Genomic DNA, 22,461 nt, shown 5'->3' on the forward strand with positions numbered 1-22,461 from the left:
AGGTCCATCTTTAAGAGAGGAAGTGGTGAATGAGTATCTGCTTGATAAGTTATCTGGCCTCTCTTTGCATGTGAGAGGAAGGAGTGATTCTGACAGGAAATGTGATGTGAAAGTATGTAGATCTGTGGAATTTCAGAAAAGATTACTCTGTTCTGAGAGAAAGTGGAAGGCATGAGAAAAAAATTAAAATGACCCACTTTGATTTTGTTTGGTATAAGATGGAGTAGAGAAAAACTCTGACAGGCTTCCAAGATTCTGTTATTCTACTTTACAACAGTATAGAGCATTCTATGCCTTGTGTACCTCAAAGGACTGACAACTAGGCTGCTACGTTTGAACTTAGCAAAATCTCTCACCATCCACATGGTATGAGTAGATAATCTTCATTGCAAACTAGACAGAAGCCACATTAACCAGTTGACTGCCTCCATCAGCATGAAGTTGTAGTTTCCTGTTATACCTGCTGCAGTTTAAACTCTTTGCCCTGCGCTTCATGTCTTTGAAGCTGAACAATTATTTGTTGTTGACACCTCTTCCTGACAGTCTTTGGCCCTTGGCTTCTCTAAGTTCTGAATACTGTACAAAATTTCACTGTTCCTTTTTCTGAGAAATAGGATAGAGCCCAATCTGCCTAGCTTTTTGTCCTTATCAGCAAAAGTCTACAAGAATAACTTTTAGGATATAGTATGCTGTATACAGTCTAAACATTGAGTGCTGCCTCAAACCTATTGTGTTCTGCCCTACTGGAAATTCTGTTTGAGAAAATGTTCTGTTCTTTCCATTCTGTTAATTTTTTTTTTTAATTTGAATGGTTTGCCAAAATCTGAATTTACTGTATTTAATATCATTATTCTAATATCTTACTAACATCACATTACAGGCTTATTATATACTTCGATGGATTCAGAAGCTAAGCAACATCAGGCCAAGGTAATATTTGGATGGGAGACTAACAGATTATACCAGACTAGAATGGGAACTCAAAGAATTTCCAGAAGAAAACTGCATGGATGTGTATCATGTGTAATCATGAGCCAAGCTTGATTTGGGGAAAAAAATATTTTTATGTATTTATAAAAAATATTCCTGTAACATGCTTCACTGGAAAAAAAAAGTCGTGCTTGCCTACATGTCTTTGCATGATAGAATGTGCTAATGACCTGAGAGTGCATTAGATTCCTAGCAGTGTGTATTTGCCAGTTACATCCTTCTTGATACACAAATTTCAGTAAACGCATCTAGTTAATTGTGCCTTAAACTACATGTAGATATTATACACACTCACAGACACATATTTAGTACTGCATTAAGAACTATTCTGTCTTCTATATACAAAGAAGAGGATACCCAAATGCTGACCAAAAGTCTTCAACACCCCATGTAATTTCACCCACTAAGGGCTACATACAGTCTGGTCTGAGCTGAAGCAGAGGCCTCAACAGTGCTATTCAGTATGACTGAAACAAAAACCCAACATTGTATGGAGTAGGCCTGTTTGGGACAATGTTCTCCCATGCCAGGTATCTAGCAAACATCTGTTACCAATCCCACAGAACAGCTTTCATCCTTGCCCCTACAATGTTTTTCCTTTTTCATTTTTAGAAGGAGGGTCCAATAACTTCCTTGTGCAAGAGAGACTTTGTCCATCTCTGGAAGAAATAAAAACAGTTCCCCATGTGCTTCCACACAGTCCCTGCTATACAGCATGGTGAGCTGACCTAATAATGCCCTTCTTATCCTACTCTCACACCAGCTCTGAGGAGAATCGTTTCTTCCTCTTAGCTGACAAGTTACTGTACTGGATATCTTATCTCTAAAAGAGTCACTAAATTTGTTGTAATTACCATTGCTATCAGATCCTTTCAGCAATCTTGGTAATTTTGACAATACTTTCCATGTGTGTTTCAATGTATACCTCATGGTTATCTACTACATCTTTTTCCCTTTTGATTTGTCTGTTTTGGCCATTAAATTAAATAAAGAGGTTCCTAGTGCATCTTTGTGCCTTGGGTAGATATAAGTGGGAATATTGCCTTCAGCTAAGACTACTGGGAATCTGTATTTGTTGTAAACAAGAGAGACTTGGATGGGTTGAGGAGAACAAGTGTAACTATTGGAAAAAACAAGCAGTGCAACTTGGCATCCCAAACTGCAGAGATCTCACAGACCAGTTTATCTTAGGCAGCCAAATAAATTATCTGTTAAAACCACATGGGCGATTCATTTGACTTGGTCAGCAAAGCAGTGCCTGATCCACACTTTAAAGAAAAGGAGGTGGGTTAAAGCCAGTTGGACTAAGTTAGCTTAGATCCAGGTGCTATAGATTTCCTGCAATTTAGATCTAGTTGCTTCAGTGAGAATTCACAAAGATCAATCAACTCATGTTTAAAGCATATTAGTAAGAGCCATTCTTCTTTTCTGTACACACCACATAACCAGGCTTAGAGTTTTTTTAATTCTTTTAGCTGGAAAAAATAAAGATGAAGATGCTGTGGGAGATGATTTGTTTGGCAAGTCAGCCTGACAAAAGCTAAGCCACCATATGTCAGAAAGCCTCACTGATGGTATAATGGAAACATTAACAAAATATGATATCTCTCTGAATGTATCGGTTACCCAGTCTGCTGTCTGAAAGTTTATTTTGAATCCAAAGCAGTGTATTGATGTTACTGTAAAGCCTGGTTGTTGATGGTCTCTTGCTACTACCTTTATTTCCAAACTATATATAGTGATAAATTCCAGTTCTACAATTCCAAGAATTAAATGTACAAAAAGAAAATGAGGGGATGTAGATGGTATTCAAAAACTTTAACTGTATGAAGCTATTCACTGAATGGAGAAAGATTGCTTATAGGAATATCATCAATATGGTGAGAGATATTTTGTTATTATATCTTCATAAAGACATAAATAATTAGAATTATCTAGGATGCTTTTATTAAATTGCATGGAAAGAAATACACAGGGGTGGTTTTTGGTTTTGTGGAAGGGAAATTCCATAGCTATGGCTTACATTTATTGTCAACTACATTTGCAGCAAAGAAACATATGGAGATGTTAATTTCAGCATTGCAAACACTTAAAAAAAAAAATAGAGTGGCATGAGCATTTCACACCCCAGCATGTACTATAACTGAAACTCTGACATTTATTACTGAAAACAGCCTTGTTGATAAGCATTGCATGTAACCTTTATTTAAAATTCTTTAGACACAGTTCTCCCTCCCAAGCTGGCTTCGAAAGCAAATTTATATGCCTTAAGAACAATTCAAATGTATTGCAACCCCAGCAGGTGAGTATAAGCAATCAGAAACTTAACCATGATATTTAGGCTGCAATGTCACTCTAGTTTAAAAGAGGAACTCAGACTTTTTAGGAGCTTTTAAGTTTTAATTAGAGAAACACCATTTCAATAGCAGTTCAAATGGAATACTTAGATTTTTGTAATAAAATATGAAAGTCCTTTTGTGTGTACATATGGATATGCCCACCATGCTATTTTCATGTTATGCAAAGTATAGAAAATCATCATCATCAAAGAATTACTAGAGGAAATAAAAGAAATTAAATCCTAATGCATTTAGCTATACAAAATGCCATCTATTCTATATTTCTATATCTTTCTAGCAAACTCTCCTTGTTCTACCACGTCCATATCCTGATACTTTTGTTCATTAAACTCCTACTCACCACAACTTTCTCAGCCTTCTCTGTCCTCTCAATTCATTCACTCTTCTTTCATATATCATTTTGTTATTCAATTCACATTCATTCATTCATTCATTCATTCATTCATTCATTCATTCATTCATTATGACCAGATAACCTCAACATACTTCTACTGTTCTTCTTCTGTTCTATCACTAATTTTTGTATTCAATTCTCATCCCTCATCACCCATTCATTCTTGATCCTATTTCTTCTTGTTTTGCCACACACACTTCTTAAATAAACCATTTCCACTCCATTCAGTTTACTTTTGCATTTCAAACATATACACCTCTCTCTTCTAAATAACAAGGTAGTCAGAAGCATACCCTTCTACACAGCCATTTTCACTTATTTAAATTCACTACCTTTCTGCATTTACTTTCCCATCTTTTGTAAACATTACAAGGAAAACAATTTTATCTGCTTACTCTAATCTTTTGAATTTTGCAATTGTAAAATTGCAATTGCTCAGTCTGTATTCCCTATTTTTCAGATCCGTATTCTTAACTGCATCATACAATCTATTTAACATTTTCTGCAAACATTTGGGTTCTTTGCCAACAATACAGTAACATCTGCATACAAAAGTACACACACAATCACATCCCAAACCAACATACCTCTTACATCACCACAAGCATTCCTTAGCAATTAAACAACCATGTCTTACTCCTTGTTTAATGTGGAATCATTCACTAACTATTCCATTTGGTCTGTTTATTCTCACACATGCTTTCTGTCCATCATGTCCCATTCTTACTACATTCAACAATCAGCCTTCAATCTTTGTGTAAAACATTCTGTAATTCAAACATATTCACTTTATCATACACTTTCTCTAAATCAGCAAACATACAATAGACTTTTTTCTCTCATTCACAGACACCTCAATGGCCCACTGAAGAGCAAAAAATTGGTCTGCACACTTTCTGCCTGGCATAAACCTGCACTGCCCTTCCCAAATTTTGTTCATTGTCACCTTTTGTATCCTTTCAGTGAGAATACCTTTTCAGCACATTTAATAACTCATCAACCTGTGGTTTCCCCTTTCAGCTTTCCTATTGTATAATGAAGCAATAACAAAATTGTCAGATACAGATGCAGTCTTTACATACATATAAATTGCACAGACACTCCACGAGCAAACTATGTTGATATTTTAATATTTCTCTAGTTATACTACTAGCACCTGCTTCCTTACTATTTTTCAACATTCTCACAGCATTTATCATTTTCTTGTCATTAGTTTTTTTCTTGGACATTAATATTTATAGCATTTATTTCAATTCCAGTATTTAACATATCACTATTATTCCCATACAAATCTCTAATATAATCCTTCTAGCATTCCTCACCTTAGTTTTATCCCAAATCATTTCCTAAATTCTAATCTTATTTCCATTCATGCTGACGGAGAGTCCTTGTTTAGCATGCTTCGTACACCTCCATTCTTTTTTTAAAATTTTCCACTGGTATGTCACCACTGCTAAGGCACTTAGTAATGCAATTATTTTCCTTCTACTCTAAGAAACTTCCACATCCTCTTTTCTTATGTCCTTTTTCCTTTCACTGTGTTGGGAGATTATTGTTTAATACTTTTTCATATATGACTCATACTTTCTCTTCCTGCAGTTGTTCTCCTTACACTCCAGTTTCTTTCACTTCTTTCCTTTTCTTCCATGTCCTTTTCCCCCCAAGTTCCATTCTGACATTACCAATAGCAGTCAGATCTTTATTCAACATTTCTTATTTCCTTTGTATTCTACATTAATGTTTTCATCATAAAGAATCAACTCAGTCAAGCTTTTGGATTCATTCCTTTGCCAATCACACCCACAAATACAAATATGCTTACATCATTTTATTTGACACAGTCAGATATTTTTTCTAAGGAGATAGTCATCCATCACTATTATAATTTATTCTTGGATGTCCAAATGGCCTAATAACTTTTTCTGTACCCTCAACTCATTTCCATCCATCCATCCATTCATGTTGTCTAACAGAAGAACTCCTGCCAAAATTGCATTCATTCAGAATGTTGAACAATTTCCCCTAAACTCTCCCATGTTACTGAATATTATTCCCTTTCTCTTAGTTTCAAAAACACATATCTATTTTTCTTATTCATTATTTCATGCTGTTCACTATATAATCCTTTTACATTGCACGTTTTAATCTTCCATACACCATGGTTATCAACAAATGAGCTCATGAGTTTTGGGCCCATTCCCCATCATTGGATAACAAGGCTTTGACAGAATACTTTTTAATAAGCTTTTTGAAAAGTAGATTAAGCTACCTTAGTCAAACCGATCCTATGTGCAGCATTTTCTGTTAACAGTAAGGGCACAATACTGTTTGGACATTTTTGGCCAGTATGTATTATAGTGTTATATTTCAGAGACTCATCTTTAGTATATTCTCCTGTACATCTTGCCATCAATGTACTGATTTTTTTTTAACAATTGGATTTGTTGTGCCTGAGCTGTTAAATGGTAAAATAATAAATAAAGAAACAAATAAACAAATAATCAAATTAATAATGAAATAGAATATACTCCATTGTAGACAGGATGAATAGGTGTTCTGATTTATTTTATTTATTTAATTCTGTTCATTTAAAACAAAAATCTGGAGTTAAAGTGGAAGGACAGGTAAGATAACAGTAGAGTTTGATATATGATGGGTTTATCATATGAATTATTACTTGGCATTGCGATAAAGTCTTTCCCCTTGAAATTTAAGTAAAATGCAGCTGGATAATTATTAAAGCACAATATTCTAAGCAGGCTTAGGGCTTATCCTCACAACCTGTTTGCTGTGACATTAAGATACTCCATGAACTATTTGTCAAGGACATATCCCCACAATGCAGTCTCCATCTCGTCACTAGTCAGCTATTGAAGCAGCCTGAAATTAAGCTTAAAGTAGTATTTTACATGTTATGCTTGCACCAGACCTACCTTGTGGGCATGGCACTTGGAGGAACAATCTTTTGAAGTGTCCAATTAGCCCAGCAGGTCTTCTGTGGGACCACCCCTCCAGTTGGCGTGCTCCTCAGCTCATGAACATTTTAATTATGGCTGCAAAAGAAACTAGATACCTTGCTTTTGCAAACTTTTTCCTCTCTTTCTCCCCCTCTTTGCCTGCCACCCATGGCAGGAAAAGCAGGGAGAGAGAAAGGGGGGAAGGAGAAGTAGCTGAGGACAGCACCTTTGATACCAGTTCTCCAATCCCACTATATTAATATTTGGTAATATATGAAATTCCATTGCCTATAAAAGAATAAGATGTTTCTGCTATTGGAGTTGCCTTGATCACAATACACCACCAGTCTTGGTGTAATTAGTTTAATTTTATTGCTCAGCAGTTTATTTGCATTTAACGGTAGGAGATCCAGATGATTGACTAGCAATCCACAATACAACTTCAGCACCTGAGTTTCCTTTCTTTGTGTTATGTTTAGCTTCTTTTACTGCACTTTAGTAATAACACCATAAAGAATGTAAGCTGTTGTTTTTTGTATTTTCCTTTAATAAGACTCCTGGGTTCAGGGTATTTAACTGTTATCATTTTTATTTATTTATTTATTTTATTCTTTTAAGACATATTTAACTTTACTTAAAACCAATTTATTTCTTCTCAATATTCCTCAACAGAATATCAGATGACATCTTTATTGGAGGTACCTTTCAACTGTGTTTTAATTAAGTTCTTTAAGAGGTTACAGCTATATATTGGTTTCTAATTATAATATATTGCCCAACTTACATGCATCTCAAATCATTGTATGAGGCAAAATAAGACAATAAATTTCAGTAAAAGTAATGAAATCCTGGAACACCCATTCAGGTCAGAACAATAACCTGATTTTTTCTTGGCCCTCATTTCAGGCTAATTCTTTACTTCCAAGCAAGTAACTGTAGAATTGCAGGTTGAAACATTCAAACAGGAAATACACTGACCAGTAGCTTATATCGCCCATTATTATGCAAATTATAGAAATAACTAGAAGCCTCTGTATGCCAATCCATTGGTTCCTTTACAGCATAGAAGTATGCGTATGGTATTTGCTTCCAAAACTGATGCCATCCATGTACACATGTCTAATGGGGACATAACTTGCTCATTACATTTCCTGATACTATGGCGCTTCAATTTCCAGAATTCTTACTTACCGTGCCTAAAAATCTTTGAGCCTTAACACACCTGGGACATGCCAAGTTGAGGAAGACTGATGAAAGACTTTTTTAAGAGCATGTGTATTGCCCTGATTTGGAGACAGGATTGTAAACCATTGAATATACTAATATGCTATAAAAGAAAAATGTCAGTTATGGTATAATAGTTAAACTGATGGACCAGTAATGGACAGGTTCAAATCCATTCAGGCATAGAACCAGCAACTTCCTTACATTAGAATCACAAAGACATAAAAAGCCTTCTTATACTTAGCAAGAATATTTGTTCTATGTGTGGGCAGCCCATAAGCAATTACTCTAGGAAGAGTAATCTTCAATTACTCTTCCTAGAGTCCACCAAAATAGCATTGCCAAAAATAGTGAAAAATTGATCATACATTTTTCTATTGAAAAATAAAATTACATGCCATATAATTGTATCAAATTTATTTTCAGTAGCACATCTACTTTGAATAACTCCCCACACATCAAAAGTTGGCTGAAAATCTATGCCTTCACTATGTTATATTATCATCACCATTAATTCCTTCTTCTTTTTTTTTTTTTTTAGAAAGAGTGGCCTCCAAGCCAAAAAACGTTGCCACCTTTGGTTTATACTGAGTAGCACTGGTTCTTCCAGTTTTCAGGACAATCTTTTTAAGACTTACCTGAAGTTTCCACAGACCGAATCTAAAGGCAAAACAGCTTCTCGGACACCATACCTTGGACCTTCTCCTTTCATTTAACCATCATCTCTTAGTTTCATTTACTGTATGGCTAAAATGAACAAAAGCCATGCATGCTGCTCAGAATGAGGCACAATATAAATATGTATCTTAATCTTTATTTTTTCGATAGAAATTTACTCTGGATGCTTACCTACTTGGTTTCAGCCAGAGATATATGGTACGTTGCATTGTATAGATGTATTTGTTATATTTTTATGTCAATCTAAATTACTTGTGTTCAGGCAAGATAATAATCACTACTGGAAGACTGTATGCCTCAAGTCTAAAAAGAAGAAACTGGCCTAGACATAGATCAGTTTTCCAGCCCTGACCACCATCTACCACATACTGGAGACATTTTTTGATCTGTAGGAACCCTATTTAGAAATATTGAAGGTTTTGCCAAAGTCACAACAGTATAAGATGTGCTGTAAAAACTCTTGTAGATATGATCATCATGACATCCCATAATCTATGCCTTGAGTAGAATCTTAAAATATACTAGATTTTTTTTTTTAAAAAACTACTTCTTTCCACAAATATTTGACCAACTGCAGTATACTAGATCTCTTACCTTAATATATTATATTACTTGAATTGTTATTATTCTGATATTCCAAATGAGTTTCTTATAGTTCATTAAAATAAAAGGTATAAAATGTATGTTTTATTATTTTTATTATATTATTCTTATTGTCATTCTTCAATATTATTCATAAAAGTTTATATTGAACTATAATTTCATGGTTTTAGATTATTCCTTTACTAGTTTCATTTCTGGAATGTATTCTACAGGGTATTCATCTCAAAAATCATTTTCTTTAGAAGCTATACAAAGCCAACATTTCTTTTGTACCAGAAGTTGTTCTTATAGCTACATTTTTCCAGAATGAACTCATAAAATGTCATTATGCTGTAGTTTCTTGTAATAGCAGGATAACTTTACTGTTTACAAATTTCCACCAGTATTACTTCCCTTTATATATTTCCATATCTAAACTAGTGGAAATATTTTTATTATTTCTTTTCAAAGACCTACAGTATTGGTATCCTCAAATTTCTACAACCATTAAATACTAAATAATATGTAAAAACAAATCCATCACAAATGATCAGTGCCACTTTGTGCTTTTATTTCATCAGCCATTCAGACTAAAATTCCTAGTGCTCAATTTTTCTTACTCTTTCTTTTTGAATGAATTTGCAGATTTCTGCCTTTATGAATAATTGTACAGAGTGAAGGATATTGTTAATGATCAAATTCTGGTTCATATTAATTTTATTTATTTATTTAAATAATTTATATGGCTGCCCATTTCAGCCATATAAATTATTTAAATAAATAAATAAACTTTGGCAGCATCTAAGGATTAAAACAACTACAGCATCCATATCCAATCCATGATGCCCAAGGTTAAAACACGCAAACAACAACAACAAAAAAAAACCAGTCAGAAAAACCATATCAACAGTAACTATCATTTTCAGATCCTCTAGTAACACAGTCCTTGTAAAGTCTAAATGACCATTACAGCAATTTTCACAATTATGCATATACAATATGCTATATTGATTGTTAATGCTAAAACAAGGTGGTCCATAAGACTTACATGCAATGAATTAGATCCAGAGGAAGGACCTTAGATTCATGCAAGGACCTTCTTTCAACAAAACATTTCCTGAAGCTGTTCAACCATAGTATAACAACAACAAAACAAATTAATACTGATATTACACCAAATTTCATATCTTACAGGGCCATTAATTACAATACTGCTATATAAATATTCATTTGTGAATGTTTACCTTTCCCCAGAAGGTGAGGTTTAATGACTCCCATCTATCAATATCTGAAGAAACTTCTCTATGTATTTTATTTATATTCCATGTTACTAACTGAGTTATATCTTTTGCTGTAAACATATCTAGATATTTAATGGATTTGGTATAAATACAGAATTGGTATTCCTTAAATGGATAGGTAGCCAAATTTTCACCTATTGGCATCAATTCCAATTTGGACCAGTGAATAGAGTATCCTGCTGTTTTACTAAAGGCATCTATCTTTTGCATCAACACTGGAATATTAGTGTGAGGTTTAGAATAAACAGAAGAATGTCATTTGCAAATAAACCAATTTGTGTTCAGGTGAGTTGTGTACTACTCCATAGATCTCCCTACGTTATCTAATACCACAAGCCAAGGGTTTCACACAAATATTAAAAAGCAAGGGTGGACTTCCTTGTCTACTTCCTCTAAATAGTGGAAAAGTAGGAGACAACATGCCATTAACCTTTACTATAGATGTGGGCGACTCATATATTTTAATCCATTTTATAAATTCCAAAGGAAATCCAAATCTATTTAGTACAGCAAACTTTTACTGTTCATGTATTTTGTCAAAGGCTTGTTCAGCATCTTCTGATAAAATTACAAATTGATCTTTATTTTTATTCAAGTCTATTAGTTATATAACTAACCTACATTACTTCTTTAAAATAAAGCAATTATGTTTATGTGTTTCAGGTGCTTTGTTCCTTCAATACCTGCTGCTGAATATGATCAAAATGTCATTTCCTGATATGTGAAATAATAAGATCACATTATCATCATAATAAAAACAAAGGTTTTGCTAATACTTCTGAACTGGAAGTTTCCACATTCCTGCTTTGACTTTTCTTGCTCGAAGAAAGAATATCTAACAGTAGAAAACTCAGGGTTATTCTTGCTAAGAATATCAGTTTAACCAATAGGAAACATGTTACATATGTGTAGGTGTGCAAGCTAAATATTTTTGACAAGGAACCAAGCATGTATGTACATGTATGTACATGTATGTACATGTAGTAATTATCTCTACATGTACTATCCTAAGCTATCAAAAGGCTTATCAGGGCATGCAAAGTTGAATGCCAACACATGCCACTTATTGTCTCTGGTTGACACTCCAAAGACTTTTTCTAGCAAGGGGCTTGGATAAGCCCCCTTCCCATAAAAAAATTTAACAAGGAGCTCATGCAAACCCTCTAAGCCCACAACTTTTCATTCTTTCAGAACTGATAAAGCTTGTAGCTTGTTTTAACACATGGGGATAACCCTTTCCACCAAATTTAATAAAATTACTGATTGCTGGGCTCCACCACTGGATAATCTATTCAGTGGAATCAATTAAACAGTTCATATTCCCATGGATGGGACTAGCTATTGTGGTCCCAGTAAATATAAAATAGTGTTTGGTCTGATCCAAGCAATTATCAGAAGATCAGTCTGTTGAGTACTATTAGCAAACTGTGTAGTAAGCATCTCATGGAAGCTACAAGGCTAGTTAGCTGCTGACCCAAGTCCTATGAGAAGAGGGAGCTTGATTCAGCACAGGTTGGTCTACTTTGGATCAGGCCTTAATGCTGCAATATTTGTCAGAAAAATGCACACCCTTTTCCAAGTGTTTCCTATATGCAATGTGTACAAATTTTAAACCAGCTTTTGATTTCATCTTTAGGAAAAGGCTTTAGACAAAGCTTGATATTTCCTCATGATTGGATGTCCTTATCAACCAGGCTTTATAAGTACATTTAATTAGGGGGCTAGACGGAATGTTAAGGAAGTGCTGTTGATGTGATATAGACAGTACAGAAGTCCAAGGAGGTGTATTCTAGCTTTCTCATTATATAAACTCTACAATAATTCAGTAATGGTTTGTCTTGATAGTGTAGAATTTCATACCCCCAAATTAGGTAATAGACTGTTTGCAAGAGATACAATATTCTGACCCAAACCTTCTAGGGATGTGAAGATCATTCTGGTTCTTAGCTACTTAGCTGGCAGGAATTTCTGTCCATTAATTATAGTAAGACTAAAATGGTGGGCTTTGCCAAAAGCCTCAATTCAGAAATGGCAAATAGTTTAGAATATTACAGATTAGGTGTCTAATTACAAATATTTGGGAACAGAGGGATGTTCCCAAATATTTGTTCCCTTGTGCAATAGGATTGAGGGGGCACAAGAAAGCATGCCATTAACAATGTTCAGAGAAGGGAACATTAACAATGTCCAGAGAACCTCACTTCCAAAGTTTCTGATGCTAACAGTCTACCCCAACTGATGCCCTGATCATAGTCTGCTCTTACCCTTGTTTTTCTAAGTACAAAAGGGTCCATTCAAATTCCTCCAGGAATTTTGTGGCTTCCATTGTGCATAAAGCAGCACTACAATTAGAAGCAGATCTGGACTGAAGCCGAAGTTTGGCTTTTATTGATCTAGTATTAGCTTAAACTAAACTTTTTTCCAATGAGATTAGTACCTCTAACTTTTATCAGTCCAACTGGCATAGAAATGTAAAATCTTTACTGGCTTCATGTGGATTTTCACCTAATACCATATCATCTTTGGGGTCTGAGAAGCTAAAGAAAGCATCAAAGTATTTTCAGCAGTGACTATCAATTTGATTTGGCTAAACTAAGATGTGGTTTACTTTTAATATTTCCCAACTGGCCAGATAGCTTATCTGTGTAACCACTCTTAGTGTAGAGCCTTTGTGTTAGCTCACTTTCATGTTTTTATCAGTGGTATTAGAGAACAGATATTGCATATTCCTATGGAAGACAGATATGATTTTGTGGTGAAGGGAAAGGCGAAACCATAATATTTGTTTTATTGCACTGACTATTTTACTGAGTGGTTCATACCACCTATATTACTCTGCTCTTGACTAATAGGCCAGGTAGAAATTACTTATTTTATATTTCTTTCCTTTTGGCAGATCTGTATTCAGCTGTTACTGAATATAGTACAGCCAAATTTGTGCTGCAGCTTTTAGAATCCATGAAGTGATCCTTTGGGACTTGACTCTCTGATAAGCTAATGAGGCCCAGAGTTTCATTTGGCAAATATCACATGGAGATACTTTTCATTCTGCCATGATTTTATTTTGTACTGATCAAAGACTATAATAAAAAATATACTTTATATGAACGTTACATCCTTTGTTACATTAAATCTGAGCATAAATTCATGATGTAGTTTAGCTTTCTATTTCCATTTTCTTTCTGTTTCTCTCTGTCCTTTAAATTAATGTACCACCCACTCCCTTAACAGCTTTGGTTGACTCACCAGGTACAATAAAAGTATCACTAAATAATAATAATAACAAAATGAACAGCAGTAATATGAAATGTAAGTGCTATAAAAGAGTGACATTAAAAGATCTAAAAAATGCATATGTTTTGATCCTCCTCTTATGTGAGTGTTAAGAGAGAACTTACTTTAATTCCTACGGCAATTTATTTCACAATACAGTCCTGCCAGAAAGAAAGCTAAATTGGTATTAATGCCAGCTATATCCCTGGCTGGTCCCCAAATGATGTGGTCATACAGTCCCCTGATTGTTGTACAGCGATAGAAATTCCTGTAAGTTTGTGATTCTAAGCCATGTAAAGCTTTATAAGGTTGTGAGCACCATGAAGTGAACTGGAGTTGTTTCAAGAGGGGGTAGGCAATTTGGGACCTTAAAATGATTGTATTCACCACTTGTGCTGATGCATTCTGGGCCAGCTACACTTTCTGGACTCCCTTCAAGAGCCACCACACAAAAAGCGTACATTGCAATAGTTTAGCAATATGTAAATGAAATAATTACTTTTCTTAGGAATATAGATTAAGCAGAGCATTAGAAAAGAAGGTAGGAGAACTTAAAAGTTCTACGTATATGAAAAGAAAAGAAAAATGTATATCATGCATGTTCGTGATCAGTTTTATGGATTTGTGCAATTATTTTTACCCAAAAATGTGAAGTAAAAATCAATGTTGCATTTTGCTAGGCACTCAATAAGTAACATGAATAAAGTTTTCCTAATAAATAAGTGAGTCACAACACAACTTGAACAAATGCCATCAATCAAACTTATATATCCCGCCTGTTTAAATAGAACAAACATGTGGTAATCATTTACAAAGAAAATCCTTTGGAAAACTTTGTACAATGTTCCTGAAATAACAGCTAATCTTTGACATAACCCAATGGAGAGGAAAGGAATTAGAGGGAAAGAAATGTGTTCCCTCCCACTCTGATTAGAAAATGCTGGTTTTAAGTTATCACCGTTGCCCACCCCATGCCTAGTATTTGGCTCTCTTGGGTTTCAACAAATGCTGCTATGAGTGCTAACAATTTTTATCTTTGGCTTAGTTTATCAATCAGTAATCTTTGAACCTAATGAAGTATCATTCACGTCCTAGTGCAACCAGAAATAAAGGCACTATGGATCACATTTCTCCATATCCTAGCAAGCCCCTATAGTGTGAACAGTTATTTTTATAGGAGCCATCCCTATTTGAAAAAGAGATCTTTCAATTGAACAAACCTTGAAACAAACCTTGAATATATTATTCAAGTACCAGTACCATTATTCAAGTACCATTAAAGTACCAGCCTTTGAAAAGGAAAAAAAAAATCTATGTTTTCTAGAACATAGCAGCAAATTTCCTTTCTGTTTTAGAAATATCACTGGCCCCCAAGAGTTCTGACATACATCCATTGTATATCCTTTGTTCCTATTTGAGTCCCCTTCAAAGTTAATGGATGAGTGGATCAAACAATCAAGGAAAATACGATTTCCATTCAAAGAAGTCATCTTATTCCTCCTCCATAGTTCTTCTGCTGCTTCTTTCTTATATTAATCACCTGATGTTATGGTGAAGAAGATGGAGAAGATTCCTTGTAACACTTGTAACATGTGCAGTGGGTTTTTTTACAGTGAAAGAAGAAAAGGAAAAAACCCTCCTCTCAGTTCATGACTCAAGATGACCTCCCCTTTCACCATCTCACCGATCTTCAGAAAATCGTTGAACTTCCTACAATAGTGGTGCAGAATGTTAAAAGTGCTGCAAAAAAATGCCCGTACCCTGGCTCAGCCCAGCACTGAATGTTGAAATGTTGTCACATGTGCTGAATGTAGCACAAATATTGAATATCTCTGCAAAAACTAAATAATAATGCTTTATTGTTTATTGTAAGGCTGCAAACCCTAAATAATTCTGCATTTAAAGATCTATCAATACTGAGTATAGTATCTCATTGGAAGAACAGATGACATTCCAGATGTTGCTAAAATCCAACTCCTAAAATATCTGCTCATATGTCATGCTGACTGCCGTAATGATAGATAGAATTAAACAACATATGGAAAACCATAAGCTTTCCACATCTGCTGAATACGATGGCATTCTCCAAAAACTAAAAAAGACATTTTGTCATAGTATCTGCCATATGCAATCTTTAGATGGAGATACCAACGTTTAAATATGTGATCTTTGTTTTACCATTTGCATAAAACTGATTGAGATGTCCCCTGCCTACACAGTCTCCTCCCTTACATTTTTATAAGTAAACAGACTCAATTGTCTCATACCACCAGTGGTTCCTGCCAGTAAATGCCCTTACTGCAGAGTGTTATTTGCTGTGTTAAAATTGTGTTTACTCATGGTTTTATAAACCATCATTTACTGAATCCAGTTTTCTGGATTCAAACAACACCCTGAGCTATAAACAGCCACATATACTGGATTCATACAATATGTTAAGCTAAACTGAAGTTGATTAATTTGTGGTTCTGTGTGATAGTGACTACAGCCTAAATGTTGGGTTCTCTATTAGTATGATTGGCTATCATGTGTTTTATTACAAGCATGCAGAACTTGGATAACGGATCAGAGATACTCTGATCCAGTCACTGGATCATTATATTACACTTTTAAATTTTTAAATGACCAGTGCAGTTAGATAATGCAAGTTTTTCTCCTGAATAAAACTAGAAAATTGTTAATATTCTAAAATGTTATCAGAACTTATAGAAAGTTTTAGAAGTTGATATAAGAAAGAGACCCTTAGGAAGAGGGAAAAGAAAACATAGCTGATTACATTGTGACATTCTTGGTATCACCCTGAAAACACCTCCATGACAGTTGCTTTGTATATAAAGAAATTTCTTAAGAATGCTTGTGAAGAAATTTGCCTGTCATAGTCAATAATCCACTTGCTATCTACTCTTCCATAGTGATACTTTTTTTCAAACTCAGCCTACTATATGTGGCAAAGCAACTGATAAATGGTAATAGTAAGCAGTTATGACTCTTAGGATATAAGTGATCTTATCTGCCATACATGTCAGAAAAACAGAAGATAACATAACAGGCTAATATATTTTTACAACCCAAACAAGATATGTTATGCTTCTCCTGGGATCTGCACAGAGTTTAGCAAGGAAATTTCCAAGAACATTCTCCTGCTGGGTGATTTCAGTATTTCTTACACAAGGATATTTACAAAAACAATAACAGTAAGAAGGTTGCAAGGAAAAGTATTGCTAATATTATGCTTTTAATTTGGTTCTTTTAGTTGCTATCAACCAAGAGAAAAGTTTGTTGGCATATTTTAAATTAATAAAACATTAAAGGTTGTGTGTTGTGTATGATTTTTCCCATATGTAATTTTCTATTCTTTTACTCTTTACAGAAATGCATGTTGTTCTTCTCTGTATTAAAAAGTTCTAGTTCCAGAGTATCCATAACATTAAAATTAGTTCTTATTCTTAGACCTAAAACTCAAAAACAAGAATCAATATTTATTAATTTTGTAAAGAGGGAGTGGTGCTACCTCCTTTCTTACACCCTCGTTGCAATCTTAATTTGGGTGAAGAAGAGGGATGAATCTGCTGCTTCTTGTAAGAAAAAAAATCCCAGTGTAGAACTTCTTCCTGCTCTTCATAATGCTCCATAATGACTATCAGGGAGAAAAGTATCGGCACATTCAGGGACATTTACTATGACATAATGTATGGCCGAAAACAGATAATTAATGGAATTTTCTTGAGAGAAAGGACTTTGGAGATAACATAATGCATAAATTCCATTCCCGGAATTAGATATCATCTTTAAGCCCCAGGTAACTTAATTTGGTTGAACATTAACTGTTCCCAATACAAAGCATCAACACGTTTGATGTTTTCATTCGAATCCATTTTAATTCCAACATGCAAAATCCACAATACATTTCATAGTGATTTCATTAAAACTACCACGATTACAGAAATGTTCAGAATTCCCTCCTAGGCATTAACCACATGGGTTCAGGTTTGTAAGTTGAGAGCCATTTGACATGCCACAGGAGACACTGCCACCTTCTAAATTCCTGCTTCATGCAGTTATATCATTAAAGCAGCAGAAGGGAATGGATGGTCAGTGATTTTATGTGAGAACATAAATATACGATGTGATCCAATCAGACTGTGGATACTGAAACCCTGGACTGTAATCTTCACTGTCATATTATATTATGTTTATACTTTGAGAGGAGGGAAAATCCTCCTTTGTACTGTATAGAGCAGTGTTGTCCAAACTTGGCCACTTTAAGATGAGTGGACTTCAACTTCCAGAATTCCCCAGCCAGCCACTCATCTTAAAGTGGCCAAGTTTGGACAACACTGGTGTAGAGTATACTGCACTGAACAGAGAGGCACTTCATTCTTTCTCATCCAATAGAATGAAAGCCATATCAGAAAAGAGATACACATAGGAAGCTTTGGTAAGGAAATCAGATTATAGTACATGATTTCCTGTCTTTTAACATAATAGATATTCCCAGGGGATTTTTCTTCCTTTCCACATCCTCTTTAATTATTTAACTGTCTATGTGGAAGTAATAGCCTCATGAGAAATTATTTACATAGACCCTTAAGGAATTATCCAGTGGATCTGCAACATAGTTAATATTTATAAAATCCAAAATATATAAAAAAGCAATTATGTAAAAAATAATGCACAAATGATCAACCAATAATTAATTAGACAGCAGAAGATCAGAAACAAAACACAAAATAAACACCATCTAAGGGGGAAAAAAATCTTCAAACTCACAGAAGCCAGTAAATAACATCAAAATTTCAGGGGGAAAAGTTCAAATGGGTTGAAGTCCCAGAGTTCTTGCTGATGTAACCCTATCCTGGATAAGTATACTCAGAGAGAGAGAGGCTCTGGGGAAGGGCTACCAAGTAAGATTATATTGTAAGGATAGGTATACGTGGGAAATGAAATTAATTTTAGCTTTTAAAGTTATATTAGTTATGGAAGAGTACCATTTTTAAAATATTAAGCATATAGTCCACTATTTTAATATCTATCATGAAATTCATGTACTCAATTTGTTAAATTTCTAGGGCTTCCTAGCTACAAGTATAACAATTTATATACTGATTCAAAGCAAAAACAAGGGTGACAGGATTGTCAATCAACAGCTTAATATTGTACACATACCTATATTAATATTAATCATACCTGTGTTCAGAAAGTCCTGAACATTAAGAAATATTAATTTTCTTTACAGCAAATAACACATTTCAACATAATTATCAAAATTAAGTATTTGGGGATTTATTTAACAGAAAAATAATATAGACTTATGCAATAATTATTCACAGACTTGGAAAAGTATGGTGATAAACATCTTAATATGGAGAACATTGAAAGCATCTTGGTTAGGAAGAACTGCAGTAGTAAAAATAGACATTTTACCAATGCTTAATTTTTTATTTCAAATATCCCAATAATAATTGAAGACAAAATATTAAATGATTGACAGAAACAATCAACTAATTTTATATGTTCTAATAAAAGATATATAGCAAAGCTTAAGGTCCTATTAGATTTGAATAATGACAGTAAATAAGCAGTACCAAATTTTAAATTGTATTCCAATGCTAGTTGCTTAACTAATCACTTTGGATTACAGCATCCTGTGCTAAGACTGCTTCTATAGAAGGAATAGGACTCCCAGATGGTCTGTACAAATATCTTTGGTCTCATACCAATATATAAACCTATAAGGGATCTTCCAATAATAAGCAGCTTTATAATAATTTTAGATAAATTCAGAAAAATAATTCATCCAGTTTTATTACATCTTTATATTAAAATTAAAATGAAGTTACCAAAAAATTGACCAGTGGAGGAACAATAATTCAACAGAATGCAAGGCTTAATTAGTAATAAAAACAAAGATGAAGTATTTTGAGATTCTCTCAAAAGCACCTCACTGGTTTAAATATTTACAAATAAGAGAATAATTCTAAAGGCATTACAAAAGCAAGCTATAACACTTAGATTTCACATAATATGAAAAATGTATCACACTGAATTCAGATCATTTATTGGGATTTATCTATAACTTGTTGATGAAGCACAGTTCAGATAGTGAACAAGTTAAAGACAGTATGATCATTTGGATGCAGAATCTGGGTGACCTTGGGCCAGTCACTCTCTCTCAGCACTAGGAAGCAGGCAATGGCAAACCACTTCCAAAATCTTGCCAAGAAAACTGCAGGGACTTGTCTAGGTAGTCTCCAGGAATCAAAACTGACTCAAAGGGACAAAAAACAAAAAAACAAAAAAGACAGAAAATGTTTTACAATGGTATATTAATTCAGAAAATTATTTATAATAGAATGAAATATATTTTTTAAAAGTAAACTTTTTTTTAGCCCACTATCTATTATGAAATATTAGCAGGTGTTATATTTGTACAAAATATATTGAACAGGCAAGGTGAAGATCTTGTTGACTCATATTTATCAGATACCTGATGTAAAATGCATAATGGACAGAGTAAGAAATTAAAAGGAGATTTATCTTTGCTCCATTGGCTGACTATGTAGATCACGCCACAATGAGGAACACACCAAGCTAACAAGAATGCGAGAATACCTGATTATTTTTCAGGAATCTTTACAATGAACAAGGAATCATTGATATAAATGAATTTGGAGAAACATGAGTGGTTCAGAATTGGAAAGAGAATGATACTAGGATGCATATTGTCCTCATACCTGTTTAATTTATCCAATGAATGTATTCTAAAAACTAAAACTGGAAAGTGAAAAATCTGGGCTAATGTTAAATATTAAGGAGACAAAAAGTAAAGCATGCTGACTAAACTTACAGTTGATGGTGAAGAAACGAAGATATAGAAGTGGGTACTCATTTTTCTGCTAAAGGAAGAAAGTGCAAATTTCCCAGGCTCTGAGAATCCATTACAGCTCTCTCCTCCACAGGCCACCCACTCTGCCCTCACTTCTGAACCTTTCTTCTTCTTAGTTATCCCTGACAGGATTTTTGTCTTCTGGATCACAATGAAAAAAAAATACTATGTGATTATAAAGAAAAGGAAAAAATATATAATTTAATGGCAAGAACATTAGCAAGTTGCATCATAAAGGGATATACATCCTATTTGCAGGAACAATCAATGCTATAAAACAAATTTCCCAGAGAAGCTGCAGGAGGCAGGAACCTAAGAAAAAACTTGTTGAGTCCATGTAGTTTAACATTCTAACACAGGCTAATTTGGTGATCTTGGAAAGCATACAAGCAAGCAGTGAAATTGGTAAAATGTAAAATGAGGCAAATAATAATAGTTCCACCCTTCTAATAGTTCTATTTTTTAATTATTTTTATGGGTGAATGCCTCTATAATATTCCTATTGTAGAAACAGATTCATCAACATGTCACATATTTGCCATAGCTTGACTCCCATAGGATTCAGTGGGAAGTTGTGTTTTCTCTTAAACAGAAAAACTTTGCAAAATACTAATTGGTGTGTTTTCTGCTTCACAGAATGTGCTACCCAATATGCTGGCTAGTCTTACTTGTGATGGGCCTTTCCGCAAAAACCACTTTACCAAATTGTAGGAAGAAATGTAGATTGGATATATACACAGACATAGTATATGACTGTGTCTCTATAGGTACAACTATAAGTATAACAGGGATTTACAATCTGTTTAACTATGTCCACTTGTGAAATGTTGAGGGCATATTTAGTGTGAAATGGCTGCCTTGAAGGGGAAACTCGTCTTTTTCAAAATGGCTGCCATGATGGAATAGCAGCTCACAAAATAAAAAAGTCAGGTGGAATATGGAGACTATTAAGAAAGAAGTCTTTAAGGATGTGGGTACCCAGGGGCCACATGCAGGAATTGTATAGATATAAATATTGCTATAGAGTAGGAATATTTATGTTCTTCAACTTTTATGCCTGCAATTAAGGGGATTCCCCAAAATTATCAGCAAAAGCCCACATATCTGAAGATCACCCAGACTGGGAAAGATTGATCTACAGGGGACAGGGAGAGAGAGAATGAGAGAGACAAATTAATTATAAAACCATACACTGTGGGGTGTTTTGAAATGAAAACTAATAGCAAAATGGAAAGCCTAGCTGAAACCAAGGGCAAAGAACACAGCAAAGAAAAGAAGGCAATTGGGAATACACCCCCAGAGTGAACACATACCAGCGCAAGATTTATGGCTGAGGAAAATCCTGTTTCTTCATCACTTTGTATATGATACACACTACATGCTTTCCTAATGTGACTATTCTTTATAGATGGAACAAACAATGGTACTTTTTTCTTTTTCTGAGTCCTTGCCTTTTATTATAGAAAAGCAGAGACTGGTCATCACTGAGGATAAAATTAAACTTGATTGATCATCCACCATAACTCTCAGAAAATCAATAGGTTCTCTATTGAACAAATTAAACTATTTAAATACCTGAATACACCAACTTTCACTCCTGTGTGATGTGGAAATAAATACTAGCAGCTTTTTCTGTCCAGGCCCACAAGCCTGAAAATGCCATTTTCTGTTATGCCAACTATAATCGCAACGATCATGAACCAGCCACAATAAAATACTTCGAAGCAAAATTAATTATCTGTTATCCAGCATGAAGATTTGTAGTCACTGTGGTTCAAGGCTTCTAGAAACAGTCTAGTCTGAACTTTTTAGAGCC

General features: G+C 34.3%; 1 long non-coding RNA gene across 1 annotated transcript; it reads left to right on the plus strand.

The window, feature by feature from the left end:
- The first annotated feature begins 940 nt into the window (after positions 1-940).
- Positions 941-9,295, plus strand: LOC148216847 (uncharacterized). Its single transcript, XR_015794419.1, has 3 exons — positions 941-3,292; positions 7,374-7,399; positions 8,467-9,295. It is a non-coding gene; the product is annotated as an uncharacterized LOC148216847 (long non-coding RNA).
- The last annotated feature ends 13,166 nt before the right edge of the window (positions 9,296-22,461 follow it).

Source organism: Python bivittatus, unplaced genomic scaffold, assembly GCF_059951505.1.
Source record: "Python bivittatus isolate LINGU-HERP-01145 unplaced genomic scaffold, Pbiv_v1 ctg000070_np1212, whole genome shotgun sequence".
NCBI classification, from domain to species: Eukaryota; Metazoa; Chordata; class Lepidosauria; order Squamata; family Pythonidae; genus Python; species Python bivittatus.